Source organism: Camelus bactrianus, chromosome 7 (genome assembly GCF_048773025.1).
Source record: "Camelus bactrianus isolate YW-2024 breed Bactrian camel chromosome 7, ASM4877302v1, whole genome shotgun sequence".
Classification (NCBI taxonomy): domain Eukaryota; kingdom Metazoa; phylum Chordata; class Mammalia; order Artiodactyla; family Camelidae; genus Camelus; species Camelus bactrianus.
In genome coordinates, this window is record NC_133545.1 from 81042707 (window position 1) to 81065864 (window position 23158).

The 23158-nt window shown below is 47.4% G+C and overlaps 1 protein-coding gene across 19 annotated transcripts in view; it reads left to right on the forward strand.

Moving 5' to 3' along the window:
- Positions 1 to 23158, forward strand: part of SUGCT (succinyl-CoA:glutarate-CoA transferase) — a 622687-nt gene that overhangs the window by 571189 nt on the left and 28340 nt on the right. The window contains exon 16 of one of the 19 annotated variants that reach the window (XR_012508285.1): positions 19462 to 19572. The exons of the other annotated variants lie outside the window; for them this stretch is intronic. The gene's annotated coding sequence lies outside the window, so the exon portion shown is untranslated. The remainder of the gene's footprint in view (positions 1 to 19461; positions 19573 to 23158) is intronic. 19 annotated transcript variants of the gene reach the window in all.

Sequence of the window (23158 nt, forward strand, 5' to 3'; positions counted from 1 at the left end):
CTGAAGCAACAGACGAACCTTGTCTGCCTACTCCAGGGAGGGTCCCCCTGACCTGGTGCCTGCCCGACGGAGGGAGCGGGACCCACACCCACAGACACGGCCTCCGGTCAGCAAATCGGAGCTTAAATAGCAGAAAAGTTCTGCAGTGGCAGGTGTGTTCCAGAAAGAGGACTAGGATGATTATGGCTCATAAAATAAGACAGGGCTTTCCTTTCACATCCTCTCTCTTGTAACCATAGTGGGGAAAAAAAAAAAAAAACTGTCAGGGAGTCCCAACCCCAGGCAAGGTTTATGTTCCCTTTTCCTGCCATTTGGTTCTTTAACTGGGACCAGGCTCATTCCAAGACATTTGTGCCCGATGGGAGCCCACCGGAAAGATTTCCAAGCCAGCGACAGGAGATGCTACCTGGCTGGTCCTCTCCTGGTTGCTGGCATGGGCAGAGAAAAGACTCAGGCATCTTCCACAGACCGTTTCTCTCCCTGAGGCAGGGAGATGCCCCTGCACTTGGTTCACTCCTCACGCGTTAAGATTTAGCTCTTGTCTCCTGCTGTGCTAGGTGGTGGAAGCTTTTGTGCAAGGAATGATCCTTCCCTGAAAATTTCAAGCAGAGGTCAGAGAGACCTGCTGAGAAGGCAAGAATGCCTAACAATGTCGACTCGAAGAAACAGGGTGGCCACCTCTTGCTTGGTAGAAATGCGCCAGGGAGCGATGGCCCCAGGGCCCAGGAGGATAATCAGTTATTCTAAAGAGTGTTCCATGGAGCCACTGACCCGATGAGTTGAGCAGAAGGAGAACGGTGGCTGGGGATGGGAGAGACGGCGGGAAGGAATGGCCTTTGTTTTACGGTTTGTTTGTGAATCTGACTCTTCTTTCCTGCCCCGAAGGGAGTCCTCCACCTGGTACAGTTTGGGGAGCATAGCCGTGGTGCTGGACACACCTGGGGGAGAATTCCAGCTCAGCCACGTACAAGATACTGACCTCGGCCAGCTGGCCTGATCAATAAACCTTAGTTTTTTTTCCTTATTAAAGATACATTAAATGAAAAGTAAACATGGTACTTGCCAGATAATTCAGTGGCATTAAAGGGTCGCTAGCGGTAGTGATGGTGGAGGTGGTGATGAGATGACACGAGTGGGAGAAGAGGCATTAGGACGAGGCAGTTCCAGCTTTGTCATCGTGTGAGTCAGTGGTCCTCAAGGATGCCCCAGCAGATGGGCTGCTTGGAGAAGAACCAAAGCTAGTTGACCTCACTCCTCTACTGCCTTCTCCAAAGTACACTTTCCCACCACTTCTGCCTGCTTTTACTGGAACGAGACCTACAAATGGAAAAAAATAAGAAGGGTCGATACCCCTGACACCTGCCTCACCTAAGCTCCTCAGAGACCTGGCAGTGAAGATCCCCTGCAAGCCCCGGTCTTCCTCCCTGGGGGCCCCTGTTCCCCTTCCTGGATCCCTGGCCGGCCAGGCCAGGTGGTTTTCCATGGCATCAGCCCGAGGTCAGATTCAACCTCAGCCCTCCAAGGGAAGGGTGCCATTTCCTTTCTTCGGTCCCCTGGAGCCAGCCCTCATCCTGTGATTGGCTTTCCCCCAGACTGACTCATCAGCCCAGAGTCTGGCCTGGGGCTGACCCCTGACGTCTTCCTGAGACAGGGTGAGACCTCCTGGGAGGAAAGGCAATCATTAGATCATCCCTGCGCCAAGGCCACATAAACACTTCCCTTCTCTAATGAATGGGCTCCGCAGGGCAGGCTGGCTTGTCTTGGTGTGGCCTCCGAGGCCAAGGGTGTGGATGAGAACCGAGGGTAATGTTGATGTTGGGAACACTCAGATATCAACTTCCTGGCTTTTTCTCATTGCAGTAAAATGTGGATGCTGTTGTGGAAGGACATTCACCTTTTTTCTCCCCCTCTTTTAAAAGACTTTACAGAAACACAGTAAGAAATCACTCTGTTAACAATGCACTGTCCCCGAAGTGTCAGCGTATCGTATGCTGTGGAGGCCTGGGTATATGACAGTGTGTCTCAAGGGATGTGGGAGAGACGGGCACGCTTGTAAATGAGGCAAAATAATGCACCGGCTGAGACAGTGCGTGATGGTATCAGGCTTGAGTTGTGACCTCGAGGTGGGAGGGAGCACCAGTGGAGACTGGGCATAACCAGTGGTGGTTCAGAGTGGCTTGGGATGAAACTGAAGAACAAGGCAAAGGCCAGATGACACAGAGCATCAAGTCCTGAGAGCAGTTTAAAAACAATTCTCTGTATAATGAGGGCTTTATCAGGGGGGATTGAAGCGGCTGAGTCAGACACGATCTGACTTTCCAGGCAGGAAGACCACACTGGCTTGGAAGCTGGGCTGGGTGGGAGCAGGACCAGAAGCTGAAAGCTACCGCGGTGGTCAGAGTAAGAGGGGGGGATGGACGGGAGGGTGGTGGTGGGGGCCCGGGAACGAGTCTAGATTCAAGTTGAATTGAGGTATAGAACCGCGGGGTTCAGTCATGGATTAGGACAGTAGGAAAGATACAGAGAGGGTGGACTCGAGAAAATCTATGAAGTTTCTAGCTTCAGCCATCAGGCTGTGAGTGTTATTATTGGTTGAAACGGAATACACGGCCAGGAGGAACTGCTCTGGGCAGGGAGAGTCGTAAGTTCTCTGTTTGAGAAATTCAAACGGCATCTCAAGGAGGCATCTGTATGTTCAGGACCTTCTGATGTCTCATGAGCAGTGTGGGCTGGAGACTCACAGATAGGAAGGAGGGCTGGGCTTCCCGAGGGAGAGGGAAGGGACTCGGCTCTGGGACAAACCCCTAGGACCTCTGAAATGCAGTGTTTGGGAGGAGGAAGCAGAGTCAGCAAAGGATGCCAAAAAGAAGTGAGCAGAGAGTGCCCAGGGAGAGTGGCGCCAGCAGTGGGGAGGGGAGCACGCCTTCCACCTCGCTTGAGGGCCAGGCGCCCCAGGGCTCACTGAGGCAGGTGCGGCCCTAAGCATTCAACATGTAGCATCTTTAAAAAAAATTTTTTTTTTAAATTTAAGTATAGTCAGTTTACAGTATTGTGTCAATTTCTGGTGGACAGCATAATGTTTCAGTCATACAGACACATACATATATTTCTTTTCATATTCTTTTTCTCTATAGGTTACTACAAGATATTGAATATAGTTCCCCGTGCTGTACAGTAGGACCTTGCTGTTTATCTATTTTATATATAGTAGTTAGTATCTGCAAATCTTGAACTCCCAGTTTATCCCTTCTCACCCAACTTCCCCCCTGGTAACCCTAAGTTTGTTTTCAGTGTCTGTAACATCTCGGCAGTGGCCGAGCGGGGGTTGAAAATCAGGTTTGGCTTAGCATCGTCCTCATTCTGCAGATCAAGAACTGAGCGTCAGAAGACTGGGCGGTGAGGACTCCCCTGGGCCCACAGCCCCGGGGCTTCTCGCTCCTAAATCCATGTCTCCTGGCTCACAGCAGCTTCCTCTCCTACTCTGTCCCCCTACATGGGTTGAGAGACTCTGGCTCTCCATGAAGAACTAACCACAAAGTCAAGAGACGCCCAAAAAGGGGTGGCAGCAGACTTTTTGGACGATCGAAAGCAGCCTGATTTGCACAGGAAGCAAGGATGAGTGACCTTAGCCTTGTGCTTTAAAGCAGGGATGTAGGTTTTTTGAAAACCGTGTCACAGAGTATCTGAGGCCAGGGGCAATTTGGGAAGGGCAGCCAGGAACATCTAAGTGGGGACCCGATGGGTGGGTGGGGTGCATCTGCGCATTCCTGGACCTCCCAGGGAAAGGGAAAGGTGTGGCCAGCCCAGACAGGCCGGCTCACTGCCTCAGCCGGGGCCAGGGAGGCCCAGGTGGGACAAGGTACCCGGAGGAGGTGGAGCAGAGCCCTGCGGCCCAGCCTGCGCTAGCATCGGAGCTGGGGGTGCCGCGGCAGCCACTTCTGCTCCTGGGCCCCGAGCCGCTCTGCTGGTCTCCTTCCCGAGCTGTCAGAGCGGGTTAGGCTGCAACAAACAGCCTGTGGCCTGATGCCACGTGACTGTGTTTTATTTGACCGATTTTATTTTGGCACAAAGGCTTCAGGAAAGTGCAGGCGCGCTGGAGCTTGACTGTAACAGATGGAGCCGGGGGAGGCAGGAGTTAAAATGTGCCCTGAGGCGGGTGCACGGGCCGCTGGGCTGGGCTGGGCTGGGCTGGCAAAGAGGAGCCCAGCGGGCGGGGATGCCAGCCCCGCCTGGCCTGCCAGCGTGTTGACCTCCCGGGGGACGTCTGGAGAGCAGGGGGCACCGATCTGTGGCTTTCTGCTGGGCTGGGCTGGGTGGTCTGGAAGCAGGCGGCCTGCAGGGCTCCCTGGGAAGACAGCTGGTTTCAAACTTGAGGTCTGGTGCTCTGTGGGGCCACGGCCTTGGTGCGAGGAGAGCGCGGCCTGAGAGCACTGCTAACCCTGGACCAGGCTTGGAAACAGAGACCCAGGAAGCCATGCTTTGTCTCTGACGCCCGAGTTCCAACGAGAGGAGCCTGGGGTTTGTCTTACCTCGAACCTTCACTGTCTTCAGAATCAGAAGCAGGGCACAGGCCAGGCCTCCCAGCCCACTCCTCACACTCCCTGAGGGCCTGCCCGCACCTACACTAAGAAATCCCCCATCACCAGCACCTGCTCCAACCAGCATGGACCCCCTGTGACTGCGTTACTGACTGCTGACCGCTGGGGTCTCCTCCCAGCAGAACTTCAGGAAAGGTCATCCCCTGGTCCCCGCTTCCTGTTCCTTCCTGAGCCCACACTCCCCTCCTGGGAAATGCTTGGTGGGCAGGCGTGAGGAGGCGGCGGTGCCGGGAAGGGCCCTCCCTGTGTCTCCTCCCCGGGAAGTGGTCGTTCCCTCCCCTCGGTGCATGGGCCTGGGGTCGTCGTGAATGGGCTCCACACAGCAACGACCGTCTTTATAAAATGGTAATTAGATCCTACCCTCCACTTGCTTCCAAGGCTCCCACAGTCTCCCTTTACAACCAGACAGAATCCTACCTCTGTCCACCCCGGCTCTGACCCCATCCCTCCCGCTTCTGTGGCCTCATCTCCTGCTTCTTGGCCCCCAGAATGCTGCCTCCTCCGGTCCTGTCCCAGCTGCTCATTGATCAGGTCTCTGCCCACAGGTTTCCTGCCCCAAGAGTCTGAGTGGCACACCCTGGGCAAAATAGCCCTACCTTCTCCCCCACCTCGCTTTCTGTGAAATGCCCACCGACCGACTGTAGTTATGTGTGTGTGTTCACGCCCTTTCCTCCTGCGGGATGCCAGCTCCGCGGGGGCTGCGGTCTTGCGTTTCTCATTCAGCAGGGACCACATGCCAGGCACAGCATAATAGTTGCTCAATAAATAGTTACCAATCACTGAGTCAGAAAGGGTCCGTGTGGCTGCCACGTGGGGCGTGATGGGGAGGCAGGGAGCAGCTGGCTGGGCAGGTGAGGGCGGAGCCTGCAGGCCCTTGGGTCTGTGTGAATGTATTTGGTCCTGACCTTCTAGGAGGTGGCTGAGCCACACACGAGCTTCACCCAGTTCAGGGACAGGACCAAAGAGCTATGTCGTCCGACCATCACTCCAGTGGCTGGGGAGCGTGGGTGGTGTCTCCGAAAAGCAGAGCCATCCCATGGGGGACCAGGGCAGGGGGCCGCCAAGAGCCTTCGGTGAGGAATAGGGCCTGAGGGTTTCAAAGGTGGGAGGCAGAGGAGGAGACTGGGGTGGGGGTCGGGGCGGGGGGAGAGAGCCAACTCAGCGACGTCTCACGGGGCCCTGAGATGGTTCACGTGTTAGGAGAGGAGGGTTTCAACAGATCAGGGACACAGTTCCTGGGTAAATGAAGAAGATTTTCTTCAAACAAAATCGCATGTAGGGCTTCCATGATGAATAGGTAAGTCAGAGAAAAGTGAGGGGGTTCTCACTGGGGCTGGGGAGGCCTCCTCCCCTGGGTCACCCTTCTGCTCCCAGCAACAGTGGCCTCCCAGCCGGGGCAGGGCGGGACAGAGGTGCTCGCGGAGCCCGACCTGCAGGCAGGCCCTCCACCCTCCTCCGCCCCCGGCTTTGGCACCTCGGCGGCTATAAATACACCCTGTGAAGGTAATGACGTGATGGAGGTGGCTCCAAGCCTGCTGGCTCCGGGCTGTTGTGTTGGCAGCACACCTCCGAAAGCACGGAGAGGGACAAGCGACCCGGGAGGGAAGGCACACGCCGCAAGGAGAGGGGGCACGAAGGCCAGGAAACACAGCAACAAACAGAACTCAGAAGACTACATTGTGAGTTTTCCCGCAAGAATGGAAAGGCTCCGAAAAGGTAACCCCAGTCCCTTGAGCACACAATATGGTTTTTATAAACTTCCACGACTCCCCACTGCATTTTTTTTTATCATTTCACCCCACAGTATACTTTTTTCTTAAGGAAATTGAACACAAAACACCTACTGTCTATTTAATTTAAAGACGGTGGAAAAAAAAAAAAAGAAAACCAAAACAGAAACCCTCTCAATGTTGAAATGTCATTAAGGAGGGTGACGCAAAGCGGAGAGGCCAGGAAATTGAGTCTTTAACCTGCCACCCCGGCCCTGAGCGCAGCCCTGTGCACGGTTCCACATCGCTGGGCTCCGAAGTAGAAATGAAGCTGGATTCTGACGACAAAGGGCAGCCTAGTTGAGGGAGGGCTCCTGCATCAGTGGGGCCAGGGCTGAGGCTGCCCCGCCCCGGGTCTGGAGGTCACGGCCACATGGGGACCACAGCCTCTGTGACGGTGGGGACGGCCACGGGGCGGAGCGAGCCCGCACCAGACAGGCGGTGCCTTCTAGCTCTGGAAAGTTGGCTTGTGCTTCTCCTAAAATACCCTCCGCCCGTCTGCTGGTCCAGGGCAAGCACCGCGGTCTCCCTGAAATCATCCCCAAGCCCCCTGCTCTTTCTTCCCCGTGCCCCTCTCGGCCCCCGTGCGGATTTGTTGTTCAGATTTTGAAGTCGGAGTTCACAGCCATGTGCCACCACGTTGGACGGATTATGAAGCTTCTTTCGGGTTGTCTGTGAGGTGAACCGGTTGTGTGGATTAAGTGAGGTGGTGCCCATGAAACACTCAGCATGGGCCCTGCCCGGGGTCAGTTACAACCTGCGTTGTCTGTTACCGTAGCCAGTGAAATCGGCCCGAGTTCCTTCCACCCAGGCACTGGATCAGGCTCTGGGGGGACAGAAATGGATAGGACAGTCAGGGGCCCAGACTTCACAGGCGCACAGTCCCTTGGGAATGGCATCACTTACTTGCATTTCTTTCTTGGCACCCGTCACCTCTCTTCCTTATACTGCGGTTGTGTTATCACTGCCGTCTCTCCTTCCAAGCTGGTTGGCTTTATCACTCCCATTTTGCAGGTGAGAAAATCAAGGTCCCTGAGAGGTTAAGTGGCTTGTCCAGGTGCCTGCAGTGAGGAAAAGGTGGGGCTGGGGTTACCCGATGTCTCCGAAGCCTCAGCCACTGATATGCGGCCCATCCTCGCCTCTCGGGTGGAGAGAACTGTGGGCGGGGAGTTCGAATCCGTGCAGACATCAGGGGGCGCAGGGCTACTAAAGAGTGTGACTTTGGTGAGCATTGTCTTTGAAATTTGAGTTAATCACGCTGCTCTGTGTTTTCATCTCCCCTGGGCTTCAGGAATGTGTTTTCACAGTGAAGGGGAGATTTTGGTTTTCATGAGAAAAGCTCTTCACTGGGTGCTTCTGCACGTCTGGCCTTAGGTGTCGTGTGCGGGGGGTTCATGCGGACAGGACGGCTGTTCTGCTCAGCTCACAGCCGTGATGAGGAAGTGATGCATCGGAGCTCACACCAGGCAGTGGAGCTGGTTGGAGCAGCCTGCTTCCTGCCCAGCTTTGAGGGCATCAGACTTATGGGGGGAACGTGTCGTCTTCTCGGGAGGGCAGAAACTTCCAGGCTGCTCTTTGTGCTCCACCAGTGTTGCTGAGAGAACCAGGCTTGGAATCAGGCAGGTGGCTTATTAACCCTGCAGACTCCTATCCCTAGCATCAGCTCCCTGAGGGGAACTGGGGCGTAACCAGTCCTCTGGGGGCCCAGGATACTGGAAAGAGCGCTGTCTTTCTTGGGGGGAAAGTGGCCTTTGTGAACCAGGCTGCCCGGCCTCGCGCTGGTGTCTCTCACTCACCACCAGCTTCCTCAAAGACCTTCACTTAGTCATACAACAACTATTACTTAAACTATGACGGTGGGCGTAGGGGATGTGAAAGGAAATAGTTTTCCCTCCTATCGATCTCCAGGGGTACTTCTTCATACCTGGCTGGCTGAGCCAAGAGCACTTGTTTGGTTATCAAAGGAATATTCCTGGCCCAGGCCTCGGCTGGGTGGGCGCCAATGGGCACTGAGAAAAGTCCTGAAGAAATCTGAAGGGTCTTGTCCACAAAGAGCATGGGATCCTCTCGGGAAGCTGCCTGCCTACACGGAACCACAGGCAGCAGGGAAGCTGTGCTTCCGGGGGGACCTCAGGGAACTCAGAGCGGAGTGAGAACCGGGGGGCAGGAGTGAGGGGGGCCTTCGCAAGAGAAATGGCAGCTCACTGACTTTTCATTTATGAAGTGATCGATCTGTAAGCTATTTTTTCCTCGAAGCATTTTAGGTGGTTTTCAAAAGCACATGCAATTCAACATGTAAGATAAATGAGGACATATATATATATATATATATATATATATATATACACGGAAATATATATATATATATATATAAAGAATACATGTAAATAACATATAAAAGTAAACATATATATATTATACATATATTACATATATATAAAAGAATAAGTCCAGAGATTATATTTAGCCCATTGAACATAAAGAAATAGGTACATTTGGATGAGAGAGTGTGTGTGTGTGTGTGTGTGTGTGGCGGGGGTGGGAGTGGGGGAGGGTGTCCCGACTCTGACCTTGCTGTTTTAAGGTGTTTCATCTTGTGACTCACACTCAGTTTGGTTTTGGGAAGCTTTAAGTCCATTACCAAGTAGATATTCCAGATGACTTCCAGCCCTTCTGTGACTTGGAAGCAGAACTCAGTTACAAGGGATGAGAAAGTCACCCAGAGACCTTAGTGACCAATGGCTGGGGGGGGGGTGTCACCAGTGAGAAGGGGCTGCGGGGAGATGGCCAGGGAGGGAGGAGACTGTCTGGGCTGGTCCCAAGTCTGCTGCTTCCTCATCAGGATCCTTTGATCCTCTCTGTGGCCGGGCCAAGCTGCCCTGACTGTTTCATCTTATTGGTGGCCGTCCAGAACCCTGGTCCCTGTACCTCTGTAACTCTTTTAATTCCATGACTCTTTACAACACACACTGCTTAGCAAGCATCGCCTTGGAATTTTAGTTCAGTTGCTGTGCATCTGCTTGCAAGGTCAGCCCCGAGGAGCCCCGGAAACCCAGGGCTCACTGAATGGGCTGCTCAGTTCCTGGGCCCTGTTCTTTCTCTGGTCTCGTCTTTAGGAAAGGGTAGAGAGCCAGAGCTCCCAGAGGTGTTCTCTGGGTCAAAAATCAGAGCTGTTAGAGATAGAAAAGGCCTCAGAAGATGCGTTTAATCCCCTTGTATTACAAAGGAGGATCCAAGCCCTGAAAGGTAAAATTATTTTCCCAAGTTCAGATCTCCTGACTCCAGATCAAGGTACTTTCTGCCATCCTGGGCTGCTGGCAAAGCCAAGGCGGGGCAGACATCCTCTCTGGTCAGACTCTCCTCCTCTCCGGGCTGTGCAGCTGCGTCCGTGGTGAGAAGTAAATCTGAATGGGCTTCAGCCAGAGTAAGTGTCATCTGAGGGACAGCTCCCAGGGCAGGGGACTCTGTCCACGCCGTCCCCGAGGCAGACTCACCGAAAGGGGGAAAAGACCCCGGGGGGGGGAGGCACAGGGGTCTCTGAGGGGCCACAGCTCTGCTCAGACTCCGGTCCGTTGAGACAGGGATCCATATGAGAACTTCCTAGGACAATTCAAGAAGCCCCCACAGCAGAACACAGGCTGCTGATCACAGGTCACTTCCGGCCCTAAAGGCACTTCTGATACAACCCACCTCAGACTGAATGAAAATAACTTTCTTCTTTCTTGGCTAAACCCTGCGCTAGCAACCCCTAGAGAAGGAGAGCATTCACTTGTCACACACAAGTCAAAGGATGGCATGCTAGACTTCCAGTATGAAGTGGCATCATTGTCACATGTTGCTCCACATCCTGGGGTCAAAAAGAAAGATCCGTGTTGTCCAAAGGACCTGAGAGTCTTGTAGTGAGCCTCTGGACCCCAAGTAAGGCCGAGGCTGACGGTGACCCATTTGACCAGTGTCCATAAACTCAGCATCCCCTGATGTAGGTGGACCTCTCTAAGGCCAACACCCGGCGGCCACTGCCCAAGTGTCGGCCCATGCACAGCAGCACGCCTGCCATCCTCCGTGGCCAGCCAGCCACCCATGGCCTCTCTGACGGTGTTTGCACCAGCAATCATTATGACTTTATTATAGCTCCTTTCAGCAAGTCGTGAATTTTTACAGCCACATTACAAGTCTGTTTACAGTTAAGTGGCAGCAAGTACTTTTAAAGCGAGTACTGTAGATATTTTTACGACTGAGTTTGCACCATCAGAAACACAAAGGATATAGGCAGAACCTAGAACGCCAGTCAGACTGTTTGGGGCTCAACTAAATAGGGTAAATAAAGGGGCTTTGTACTTGCCTGACGGAGACAGGACCCCATCAGGCCAGAGCTTAGATTCCATTGCTGAACCATGAGGTCTTTGTATATACGCCGATGATGTGTTGATCCTAGAGTTTAAAGGACATAATTTGCTTGATTAAGTGTACTAAAATTAGGATAATTATACTGCAGTTAAAAAAAATTATTTGCTATTGTCTGATTCCACTTACACAAGGTACACAGAATAGTCAAATTCTTCGAGACAGAGAGTAGGATGGTGGTTGTGAGGGGTTGGGATGGGGGAAAGGTGAATGCAGAGTTAGCGTTGAAGGGGGACAGAGTTTCAGTTCTGAATAAAAAATTCTGGAGATGGATGGTGGTGTTGATCACACAATGTGAATGCTGCTGAAGTAGATACTTAAAAATGGTTAAAATGATCAGTTTTGTGTTATATGTATTTTACCATAATAAAAATTATTTGGAATAAGACAATAATATATGTCGTAAGGTACAGGATAGGAATTTTAAATTGGAAAAAAATATACATGTTAACAACCCCTTTCTTAAAACACATACTTAACTTCTTATTCTATTTTTTGAAGACACAGATATCCAGGGTTAGTATAAGATGATTAAAACATTTTAGGTTTATCATTTCAGCCAGGTTTGCCTGAGTACCAGCATGTGCTGGTATTTTTATTTATTTTTATTTTTTAATCTTTAATATTGCTTATTATTAAACAAAAATAATAATAACCATAACTAAACTTGAACTTGGTTTTAAAATTTATAATTAAACAAAAGCAATTAAAGTAGAATCGAGCAGTTTTAAATGATGTATAGAGAGATCATTGTTTAACATCAAATGGAATAAAAGTAGAATCATTGAATTTAAGCATTTACCATTTTACGTAATATATATATTTTTTCCATGAGCCTGTTCCAAAAAAGAAGAGGCAAAGACAAAATTATACATAGTTAGAAGTTCTAAATATTTTAACTATGAATATAAACAGTTTAAAATGTAAACAAAGCATGAAATACACATTATCTTGGAAGCTAATTTGGAAAATATCAAAATTAAAATTTTAGAGACACACACACACACACATATATATATATTCTCACACTTTCTCCCAAAATGTTAAACATTAAGCAGAAAATAAATATGGAAAACATAAAGACATTCAAAGACGAGGGTCGTTCCATACTAAGTGTGGCCCTGGTAACTATAGTGTAGCTTCTCCAGTGAACTTCAGACTCACAAGTATCTCCCCGCCCTTGACCCCTCCATCTGAGTGACTCTGGCATTCGGAATATATCATCCCCAAAACTGAACTCTTGACTTCTACCCTGCAAATCTGTTCCTCTGACAGTCTCCAATATCTTTTTTTAATGGAAGTACAGTCAGTTGCAGTGTGTCAATTTCTGGTGTGCAGCACAATGTCCCAGTCATACATATACAGTATCTTTTAATTGGGACACTTAAAACCCATCTGCGGTAGATCAGATAATCCCTTCTCCCCGACCCTCCATCTCTAGGTCCTTATCCCTGAAAACTGTGAGTGTGTTATCTTCCAGGGCAAAGAGGACCTTGCAGGTATTTTCTGGGAATGTAAGAAAAGTCAATATGAAGGAGAAGACGATCCAGATTCAGAGAAGAGCAGGGGGAGGCAGGCAGGGAAAAAAGCAAAGGTGAGAGCACAAGAGGGAGACAGGGAAGAAGAAAGAAAGACAGAAGGAAGGGAATGACTGAGCATCTGGCTTGGACCTCCCGGTCAACTAAGCCAGTTCATTGCCTTATTTTGCTTTTGAAAGTCTGAAATGGATTTCTCTCTCAGGACTCTAAAAACATAAGGTTGAGTACAAAGTTGGTACTTGGATGTGGAGAGTTTCTTAAAGCCATAGAGTGGAGATGTGATTAATACAAGTGACAATTACACCACTCAGGTAAGGACTGTTCCTTTTTAATATACTGTATTACAGACCCAGATACATGATCACATAATCCATCTTAGAGTTGGGCCAGATACTCTGGTTTGTTGGCTATTTTTTTTTTTTTTTTTGGCTTCTGGCAAGGAAGAGGTAAATTGCAGTCTAAATTGCTCACCTGAAAGCAAAAATGAGACTTTAAGTTTTTTAAAGGGGTCCTTTCTCTCCATGAATTGCTATCTATGACCAGCTATAAAATTTCAAACTAAAATAACTAAAATAATAATAAAAAAAAACCTACCATGTGCTAAAAATAAAGCTCAGTATAACTGGAGGAATAAAAAAGGGTAGAGATAAGTTTTGGATCTCTATCAGTTAGCTTCCCCCCACCCCCAGCTTTATTAAGATAAAATGGACATATAACATTCTGTAAGTTTAAGATATACAACACGTTGATTTGATACACATAAAAATTGTGAAATGATTACCACATTAAGGTTAGTTAACACACCCATCCACTCAGGTAATTTTATATATATATATGTATGGTTTTTTTTTTTTTTTTTGGTGTGGTGAGAGCATTTAAGATCTAGTCTCTTAGCAACTTTTAAGTATATAATACACTATTATTAACTATAATCACCATTATGAATATTAGATCCCCAGAATTTACTCATCTTATAACTGGAAGTTTTTATCCTTTGGCCAACATCTCCCCAGTTCCCCTGCGCCCCAGCCCCTGGCAATCACCATTCTAACCTCTTTTCCTATGAGTTTTATTCCCTTAAGATTCCACATAGAAGTAAGATCATACAGTATTTGTTGTTCTCTGTCTGACATTTCACTGAGCACTGTACCCTCAAAGTTCTGGATGAAACTATTTGTGTATGATAAATAATTTCGTCACTTTCAACTACAATTGCGGGCAAACGGTAGATTCACGGAGTTAGAAGTTTAGTTATAAAGAAACTTCTAACAAGAATACAATTATTAAATATTTTCTTTGTCAGAAGGAAGGATCTATTCCTCAGGAGAAACATTTGTCCTCAGCGTGAGTGTATGCGAGTGTGTGTGTGTGTGTGTGTGCGTGCGTGCGCGCGCGCGCGCACTGGTGAGCGTGGGGACGGCTCTCTGCGGTGTGACCATGAGTTTCCCGGGCTTCTGCACCCTTTCCTGAGCACACCAACGATTAGATGCTCTCTCTGCTCAGAAATGCAGTCGCTCCATCCTGACTTAGCCTACCTGCTGTTAAGCTGTATGCCGCGTCTCCAGACAGAAATTAACGTCACCGAGACAAAGTTCTGTAACAGGCAGTGCTTAATCTAGCTTTTACCTCCCTGGGCTCGGAATTCCTCATTCTAATTGTCAGAGCAGTTGTAATGATACCCATGTAATCTGGCAACCGCTTATAAAGTTATCACTCCGTCAGGCTTTATGCTTGTAAAGCAGTGCCTAAATGCAGTTAGCACGGACCTCTTATTATTTTTATGGGCGTTGCCTCATCTGATGCTCACAAAAGACCCTATGGAGTAGGCGTCATTACCCTTCCCAATTCACAGCTGAAAAAACCGAAACTGAGATGCAGTATATTATATTGCCAATAGTCACGCAGCTAGCATGTCACAGAAAGAGCCTGCATCCAGATTTGTGTAACATCACAGCCCGTTCGCTTAACCACGATGTTATTTCTGGATGGGATCTGTGACTCCGAATTGTGTAAAGACGGCACGCTGCCTTTTACAGCTATGGTCTGAGATCAAAGTCTGACGTCAGCCTCACCACAACCCAAAGAGTAAAGCGAGAAAAGTTTGCTGTTGGATTTATCTTGTGAGAGAGAACCCATTCTTACTGTTAACTCTTAACACTAGTCAGTAGAGGTCTGGTTCCATTTCTTTATATTTTCAAAATGTTCAGAAGTCACCACTTTTTGTAAGGTATGTGTATCAGTCAGTAAGAAAAATACTCATGCTTAATCTCAATCTCAGACAAAAATGGGAAAGCCATCCCCACGAAAGTCATTTAAAAAATGTAAACCATGAGCTGGTTAAGTAAAATTTGGGAGATCCCTACAATTAAGTACCAAGTGGCTGTTAAAACTGAGTGGACGATGTGTAGCTGTAGAAAGCCACAGTGAATTATGAAAGAAGGAAGAATTTACAACGTAACAGGGCAATGTAAATGTCCTCTTTTATGTGCCCTGTCCTGTATATATGTTATATTTATGTTAAAAAAAATGACCTTGGATAGTCTGGTTCCATTTTTGAAGAATATACGTATATTATCCTACACAGAAGAAACTCTTTGGAATGGACTATCCAAAAATTCCCACAAAAGTATCTCTGGGTGGTCACTTAGGTTTTTTTTTTTTTTTTTCTTCATCCTCATGTGCTTTTGCTAAAATGAACATACGCTGCCAGCACAGTAATAAAATTTTATTAAGTAAAAGAGAGTGGAGACCCAGTCATCTGCTGTGGCAGAAATACGGTCCCAGCCATTTCCAAAATCAACAGTTCCTCCTCGGGTCACCTGGGCCGGAGTCCCGCCGAGGGCGGGCTGAGGTCTGGAAAGCCGTACATCACTTGGGAGCGAGGCCGCTGGACACGGGGTTGGGTCTCCGAGTGTGACTCGCACACACCGTGTGCCGCCACCTGCCTCTTTGACTCACTGCCCTGCGGGGTGGCTGCGTGTCGCCCAGGTTCGCTCTGCTGCTGCTCGTGGGCCGAGGGCCAGTGCTCGCTTGCTGAGCGTTGCTTTATGTTGTGACACCCAGAACCAGTCACTACACACCGTGAAACATGCGGGCGACGGAGTGTGAGCTCCTGGCCTTGCTGGCGACGTCTCAGGGAGGGAGACGTACCCTTAAACATCTCAGTTCTGCACTCCGGGTTGCCTGCTCTTGGCTCTTCTCCCTGTATAACTCCATCTGGAATTCTGTCTTCTCATTATTACCTGCTTCCGGATCGTTCATGAGAGATTTCAGCTGGGCCACTTGTCTGGTTATTCTGGCACCCTCCAGACAGGCTGGCTCCAAGGTTATGAGGTAGTTTGGACTCATCGAGTGCCTTTATCGGGGAGGTTTTCAGAGGAGGGAATGCGTCTGTACGAAATTCTTACAGAGCGGCGGCTTTCAGAGCCAACGTGTCTGAGTCTAAAAACAGCAACCTGGTTAGACAGGGGTCCACCCCAGGGCGTCTTCCCGGGCCGTGCTCACATCACCAGCTGACTCCTCGAGTCGGGGTTCAGCGGGCTGGCTCCCTTTTCATTTTCCTTGTGGGAAGCTGGTGATGAGAGGAAATGGCCAGAGTTGGAAAATTCCAGTCTGATCCAGCTGCTCCCGCCTCATCCTGGACGTAGGCTTCTTTGGTTTCTGTTTGTTCTTGTTGTTGGGTGTGTGTGTGTGTGTGTGTGTGTGTGTGTGGTGTGTGTGTGTGTGTTTTGTGTGTGTGTGTGTGTGTGTGTGTGTTGTGTGTGTTCAACATGGAAAGTGCTTTTTCCAAGGCCTGTACAGGGCCCGTGGAATAGATGACCAGTCTAAGACAGGAAGCAATGACAGGTTTACCCAGCAATGTATATCAAGCTGGAGACGGAAGATTAAGACCAAGGATGATGGATGTTGGGTCAAAATATGAGAAAGATGGCAAAATGCCCAGTCTAAGAAGATTAACTTTTAATGGAAGGTAGCAAGAATGATAAACTTAGGTTGGGATTTGCTATCTGCAGAAAATAGTTAACTTATCATGTGTTGGGTTTAAGAGGCTTTGACTTGTCTGCCTATAGATGACTGTAAAATAGGGGCCGTTTTTATAATGAGATGTAAGCTTGACAGCTGATTCCCGTTTACAAAGTGTTGCTGGAGTGCATGCTGAGGGGACACAATGGCGTTTAGAAGTGATGGGAAGTGAGAGTGACTAATGACTAATGCCTCATGTTGACCGAGAATGTCACTGCCAGATCTGAGTGATGTCACCCTTTCGGTGAATTTGGCAGATCCAATCAGCCTTGGCTGTACTGCCGTCCAGTTTTACTTGTCCGCTCTGCCCCCTGTGGCTCGGGGCTTCGTTATTTATGACCATCCACGTTTCCCTTCTCAGGAAGCATACTCCTCTCTGTGTCCAGTACCCACTGCGGCCCGTGGCGCCTGGTAGGTCCCAAACACAGTCACTGCTTTAGCATTTATTTAATGATTGCTGTTTACATGTAGAAACTATGGTAGGCCCTGAACAAAGTCCAAATGCCTTTACAGAGAAATTTGTAGGGTTTTGTTTGTTGGCTATTGGTTGATTTTTTGGTCATCGAGACGGAGACACCAATACTGGATTGTGATTTAGGGAAAGAAGGAGGAAGAGATCCTGACAATAGGTGTTAAAAATAAAGCTGGGGTCTATTAACAGAGATCCTTGTGCCCTGCCTCCCCTTTGCAGCCCCTTCTCTGGGACCGTGGCCGGCAGGCCTACCTTTCTGTTTTTCCCCACCACTTCCCTCAAAGTAGCGAGAGGGCTGCTGTTGCCCCAGGAAATTGCTTAGAAAGACCCGAAGACCAAAGAGAATAAACCACAGACAAAGCAAAACAGTGCAAAACAAACAAATAAACAACCTGCCAAAAATGTAAATGAAATCTTCGATTTTTTTAGATATTGTGATTACCTTTTTTGAAAACAGTCATCTCAACTTTGAGTACCTTTGAGAGTCAGTGACTTATTTAAAAATCTTCTGTTTGTGAGCTGCTAGGAAAACCATTGTATAGTGATTGTTATGAACACTTGAAATCCTTTTTTTAACATTTTTTATTGATTTATAATCATTTTACAATGTTGTGTCAAATTCCAGTGTAGAGCACAGTTTTTCAGTTATATATGAACATATATATATTCATTGTCACATTTTTCTCTCCGTGAGCTACCATAAGATCTTGTGAATATTTCCCTGTGCTATACAGTATGATCTTGTTTATCTATTCTACAAGTTTGAAATCCTATCTATCCCTTCCCACCCCCCGCCCCCTTGGCAACCACAAATTTGTATCCTATGTCTGTGAGTCTATTTCTGTTTTGTATTTATGCTTTGTTTGTTGTTGTATTTTTCTTTCTCTTTCTGGCTTACTTCACTTAGAATGACATTCTCCAGGAGCATCCATGTTGCTGCAAATGGTGTTATGTTGTCAGTTTTTATGGCTGAATAGTATTCCATCGTATAAATATACCACATCTTTATCCAGTCATCTGTTGATGGACATTTAATCCTTTAATCACCACTAACACAGTAAGTTAAATACGATAAGCAATTAATGACAGCTATTAGTAAACAATAAATATTAGCTGAGCCCGTGACTACCAATTTCCTGGAAGACAGGAAATAAAAGGGAAGTAAGGTCACCAAAATCGGGCAAACTTTGGCCCTAGTACCATGTACTTCCTTTCCCCCTCCCTCCTTTCTTTCTTCCTCTTTTCATCTATTTATTCATTTACTTAGCAGATGTTCATAAAATCACCTCACTGTGCCAGACACTGGGCTGAGGTCACCGTGGTGACCACATAACCAAGGTTCCTGCTTTCTCTGTGGGTTAACTGTGACAAGGCTGCTGCTGAGTGGTACCATGAAAGAGCCATGAAAGAGATTAGCAAGAATTATCCAAGTAAGCTGAATGGCCGAATCCACCTCTTTTCTCCTGCAATATAAATCTTTGTGTAAAGCAAGGTCTTTCCACTTCGGCACCGTGGACGTTTAGGGTCAGATGGTTCTTTGTTGTTGGGGACTGTCCTGGGCGTAGCAGGATGGTTGGCAGCATCCTTGGCCTCTACCAACTAGATGCCAGTTGCATCGCCCAGTTTTGACAACCAAAAATATCTCTAGACATTGCCCAATGTCAAGAAAAATCATGTTAATTAAGAACCACTGAATAAACAAGTTTCTTCTGTATAGCCCAGGGAACTATATTCAATATCTTGTCGTAACCTATAATGAAAAAACATATGGAAAGGAAAATACATATGTATATGTATGGGTGAAACATTATGCTGTTGCACCAGAAATTGACACAGCACATTCTAGAAAACTGACTAGATTTCAATAAAAAAAATTTTTTTTAATTAAAAAAAGAGAACCATTGAGAGAAAAAGAACCACGAAAAGGAATTTTCTTGATGTTGCTTCTCACATGCCAATGTTCAGGGCTGGACACTAAAGGAATTACAGAGGAAGGAGGGTGTGTGTGTGCGTGTGCATGTGAGTGTGTGTGCATGCCACAGGCGTCAGCTAATTATATATGGAGACAGATAGAAATGTCAACAATTTAAATTTAAGATCTATTGGGTGTTTTGTGCTAAACACTCTCCCCCTAGGTCTTGCATTTCGCGAAACAATATTGGCTTTTATTTGACATATTTACAGCAGTGGGATTTACTGAGACATAAAGAATGCATCAGTTAAACTTACTGGGACAGATTGCTTTTCTTTCCTTGAAGACCCAGGCCATCCACATTAGCCTACAAAAGTCTTGATTCAGTGTTTACAATAGCTGTCTTTCTATTAGTTTTAGACGGGCCAAATTGATTTTATTTTATGTTATTTGTAAATTCTTGCCCATTTGAGGGGCCTGAGATCGTAATTTTCCTAACTCGAGTGACTGTGGTGGTTTCTGGCTGTTGTATCTTGCTTGTATGACATATTGTTGGTTATATCTGTGATTTATTTGCTGCCGAGTCCTTGGTCAGGAACACAACTTCCAATTATCCAACCAATTATAACGCCGTTCCGTGGGAAAACTTCAGCAGCTGAAGCTGTTGACTAACCATAAGCAAAAAGAGCAGCTTCATGTCAGATAAACTAAAACCGAAATTTTTTTTTTGGCTGCCCATCTCCAGCATTCACAAGGCAAGGAGGAAGTAACTCCATCCATCGCTGAGTCACATTGCGCAGTTTCCCAGGCTGGAGGGGGTCGTGCTTGTCACTTTCACTGTCAAGACGGCCCATTGGTAAGAACTGTTCTGAACAATTTCCAAATTGAAAATAATTGCTCTGTTACTCCATGATTCGGCAATCTGGGTTCTGAAACACACTCAGGCAATGAAGCATATCCCCCCAAAAAGCTGGCTTCATCATCCTGCAATGTGGACCTCACTTCAGTTTTCACAGCAGAATGCTACTTTGCTTTCAGTTAACTTGTTCTCCAGCAGTATCTGAGAATGCTGTCTGGACGCTTGATGCGCTGACCGGGGAGGACACCCCTGATCTGCTCCAGCCCTGCCAGCCCCGACTGCTCTGCTGACGTCTGAGTTGCTGGGACGAAAGACACACCAAGTCTACCTTTCAAGGACCCGCCACGGAGGATGGGGATGAGGAGATGGAGAATCTTGACCACCTCCCACTCGGCCTCGTGCACCCTGGTTTTATAACATGGAAATGTTAGCGTGGAAAAAAAAATGTCCACCTTAGACCTGAGAACATCACACCATCCCTGAATCTCTATCAGTCCACCCAAAGTAACCAAACTGTCTAAACAAAGTGTCCTTGCTCTGTAAATGCCACTTCATCATTTCCCTTGTCCCATATTCCAAACAGATTTCTTCTTTTTTTTAATACTCTTTTTCATTATCTTTTTCAATGTAGGTCATTACACTAGAGTTCCCTGTGCTGTACAATAGGCCCTTGCTGTTTATGTATTTTATATACAGTAGTGTGCATGTGCAAGATTTCTTCTTTTAGAAAGAAATTCTGGTGCATCTACAGCAAAAATGTCTTGATGAGCTATACTGCCAAAATAATGCTGCATGGGGACCTCAAAGCTCAGTAGCTAACACCACCAGCATTTGCTCTCTCACTCACAGCTCCGCAGGCTGGCTGCAGCTGATCTGAAATGGGCCCATCCAGGTGCTGTGGGTTGGACTCAGGTCCGTGGCATGTGTGTTCGTTCTGGGACCCGGGCTGAAGGCACCACTCTATTTGCAACAGGCTTTTAAAATTTTTTTCCAGCAGATTTCCAAAGCAGAAGAGCCAAGCCCAGATGCACGAGCTCATTTCAAACCTCTTCACGTCCTGTCCACTAACATTCCATTGGCTATAGAAAAACATATGGCCAAGCTGAGCATCAATGGCTCAGGAAAATAAACTTCACCCACGCAGGAAAGGGAAAGAAAGAAATATTTGCTGAACCATAATTCAAACTATCACAAAAAAGGCATTTGAAAAAGAGACTAAAAGAACAGTTAAATAGAGATGGGGGTTTATTTTTCTTAGCTCCTTCTTGAATTAACCTGGGCAACACTGTTTCTTCCATGCATCCAGTTTTTGTTCAGAGATTATCCCCTCTTGCTCTTTCTGTCCCCTCCATCCTCATCCCAAGAGGCTAGCACATGACCCAAAGAGCAAGTTGAGGTCCCTTTGTCACAGTGACTAGTGTATCTTAGGACGAGGCTGGTAAGCTGGGACAAGGACTCACTTTTTTTTTAAGTCACATGCAAAGCCATATCTTCTTCTGGATTCTCAAATTTTGTGAGTCAATTAATGTCTAGGCTTGATGGACTTTCTGTGTAGGAACTTGACCACAGATAGGATCTTGATTGACACAGAGACCATCACCAGGAGTGTGGTGTAGTAAGTAACAGATCTAAAATATGAAAATGCTAAGCTGAGTAAACAGATTGGAAAGCACTGCGAGCTCCTTATTCACAGCACCGAAGCTGATAAGCCAGGTTATTCGGGACACAGCCATCTCTCAGACTGCTGCTTCTCGGGCTTTGGACCACATGCCCACAGACGTGGCTGCACTGGGGAAGCTGGTAGGAGAAATTCAGTATACTGGAACATATGAACCGCTTTTTGTGGCCTTTTAAAAGGTACAACAAATGTCCCACCAGAATTGGATAAACATATGTTAAAGCTGATGCACCTGAAAGAGGAAGGAATGTACAATTTCGATGAAAGATGACCTTCCGCATGAAAGCTGTCGAGTGAGGACGTTGACCATTGGGTGGTCTGGGTCTCTGCAGGGTTGGTGAAGTTTATTCTCTCTCCCAATCAACAGTGTGCGCCAACCAAATCAGGAAGGTAAGGAACCATGTTGGAAGATGTTATGAGGAAATGAGGCAAATTAATTTTCTGATCATTGCCACGTTCTTCCTGCTCTGTTTCCTCTGTGACAAAGAGGATGGCCACCCATACCGCAAAGGCACAGATGGCTGCTACGCATGAGTTCCCATGAATTCCAGAGGACTTCCCTTCCCTCGACCATTGTGTCAACGAGGCAATGCAAAGATGAAGATCACTAAAGGAAGGATTTCAGGGATGGACAAGGCAACCATCCTATTCCTGAGAAACAGGAATTCTCTGGCAGGATTTTAACTTATGAGATCCTGACCCACCAAAATCCCTGACTTTGGATACTAGTCTCTGGAGTTCTAACCTAAAACATTTCTAAAGGAGTAACCAGAATATTTAGTTTCTAAGAAAGCCCTCAGATGTGAGAAATAGCCACCAAAAAATGGGCTAATACGGGGGCATTTTCATCAATGCCTTTCTAGGATACAGCCACAGAGGACAATAGATCGGGAAGATTCTACCGAAAAACTGAAAAGTTGGCCACAAGGGCAAAGGACACGAGTACAGACAGCCAGACCAGCTGAGCAAGCACTCGTTCTACTGCGGGACAGGAAGTCCTTACTGTTCCTGCCCAGCTGCATATACATTCAATCACGCATTCATTCAACAAACACTGGTTACCTACCATGTCCCAGACAATGTTACAGAATTACATCAGTGAACAAAACAGAAGTTTATATGTGCAATGAAGCAGTGACTACTAATGTTTCCCATTCCATCCTGGTTTTTGTTCTTTTTTCCACGATTGTATTGAGGGTGTTGGGTGCCTGGCTGTGAGGACTGCACATCACCCAGTAGCCCTAAACCCGGTGTGGGGTTCAGCCTTCACATAAAATTTTAATTTCTCTTTCTGGGGTTTGAGTGAGTGTGTCAATGTGGACATTAAAGCAAGGAAAAAGCATACATAGTACTAAGATTGTACATGAGTGTTAGACAGCTGAGAGGTGTATCATAGTAGAGGGTTGTTGTTTATATGTTTCCTCTTTTTTTTTTAAGAGCAGACTTAATATTTTGTTTGGGGCCCACTCCTTCCTCTCTCGGTCCACATTTTCCGGACATGTATCTATTTATAGCCCTAGGAATGGAAGCCGAAGCGAATCACCGCATTGCGTTCTGCTCACAGTGGTTGACTCAGGGATGGGTATGACCAGAGCAAGTTCCATTAAAGTAAATCCCAGGACTCTGAGGAAGGCTGGGAAAGACGCTCACCAGTTACCACTGGATCTGAACCTCAGATTATGTGGTCTCCTGGGCTTCTGTCAAACACCTACTCCATTGATCATGAGTAAGGATGCAAACAGGCGGAAGCTCCTGGTTCAAGTACAAAAGGAGTCAGAAAAGACACTAGAAGTTCAGAGACTGAACTTGTTCAGTACTGAGAGTAGCCTCGGAACATCGAACACAACGATAAAGAAGGTAATCATTCAAACAGTCGTTCAAAGGCCCCACGGAGGACCATCAGGA